Below are 1,820 nucleotides of genomic sequence, written 5' to 3' on the forward strand. Positions count from 1 at the left end.
GGAAAAAATAAGCTCCCTTTCTTTTCTTTCATTTATTTCCACCTGCCATTTAGGAGGCCTAAGTAAATGCATTTCTGTATTGGGATAATAATACCACATCCCCACAGCCTCTCTGCTTCTCTAGCTTTGCTTTTACAGGTGTCCAGTAAGTTTTGGGACTTGCATGTGGGCCACGTGTGTGCAGGCATCTTGAGTGGTCCAAAAATAATACACAGTTCCATATGCCTATAAAAGCAACCTGCTGGTGTTAGAATACGTTGCTGATATTTTTCATTTTATACACACCCACAGTTCTGAGCCCACACAGTCTTTCCTTTCAAATTTGCCCTCTTAGATGTCCTTATTAGTCTATCTTTGGAAGACTGGATCATCATGCAGGATACATGATATTAAGAGAAAGTATCTTTCTTTTGGTGTTTCTGGTTTCTTCTGAATTCTGGGCCAATCTTAATTAGGTAATCACCAGACTTAATTAGGTAATCATCTCCCACACTACCATACAATAATAAAGTTTGTCTTGTCTCATCACTTTTACTTCAGTCACTACTTTGCAGATAATCCATCATTACCTAGACCCTCATCCTCATATTATTGTTCTACACAGAACAAAATCATGTCCAACTCTTTCCGTCTTCATAAGTCCTTCCTTTCTACCCTCTATAACTCAGTCTATCATTAACAAGCTTTCCGGTAGCTTCAAATTCTTCTGTCAATGTTTTCTTCATTTCTATTTTATGAATGCCTTGAGGATATCACTTCTCCTGCAGCCATCTTAAGCGAACATCAGTTTTCCTCACATTACCCCAGGGAACAGAGGTAGAGGAGGTGTTGGCTTTGCTCCTCATTGTCACTTCTAAAACATTTCTGCTTCTTCTCCTTCAAAATCCAGACCTCATTTGTAGTTGATGCTATTAGACAATATCATGTGCTACTCCTCCTATGTCTTTCCCTTCATTCATTAGACACTTTACCTTCTGAGTTACTTTATTCCTCTGCCACCACTTTTGCAACTTCAACATCTGTCATCTATGTGCATATTAATCCAACATTTTTGGTTTTGTGACTCTTTCATGCTCCCATCTCCAATGACATTTTTCTCCCATTATACTAAAGCCACTCACTTTAATGCTCATGCTCTAGACATTGCCATTCTCCAAAATTATAGTAACTCTGAAATATTGATTTTTACAACTGATTGTTCTTCTCCCAAAGTACCTCACTCATATGCATGTGTACAAATGCACACATACACATACACACACCTCCAACAGTTCTTTAACTTTGAATTCTAATCTATGAACTCTACTACATCTCTTTATTAACCACCCTTCCTATTTATTTCTTCATTCCTGACCAAGTTAGAATTCATAGTCTATTATTATTATAATTTACTTTCACAAACCTTCATCTCCCTACCCACTTTCCCATCGTAATATTTTTTTGGCAAAACCAGAACCCTTGTTAAATCACCTTAAATTCTTAAACCACATATCTCAAAACATCAGTCCTTTCATATTATATGCCCATTTCCATTATTCAAAATGAATATTCGATACCTTATCTTCTCCTCAATTCCTCACAACTCTACCCTCACTGCTGTCATTTTATGACCTTACCTCATCCCTTCACTGAAAAAAAAGTGATCAAGGAGTATCCTTATATCTTCTTTAGTAAATCCACCATATTACTTGAATTTGTAACTATGCCATAATAATTTCCTTCTCTTCTGTACAATGTATAAACATTCCCTGTTCTCATGTAAGGCTAACACACTTTTACTATGGATCCCATCTATTAGTGCTCTGAACACCCTTCTTGCT

This window comes from Rousettus aegyptiacus, unplaced genomic scaffold, assembly GCF_014176215.1.
Source record: "Rousettus aegyptiacus isolate mRouAeg1 unplaced genomic scaffold, mRouAeg1.p scaffold_m13_p_9, whole genome shotgun sequence".
NCBI lineage: Eukaryota > Metazoa > Chordata > Mammalia > Chiroptera > Pteropodidae > Rousettus > Rousettus aegyptiacus.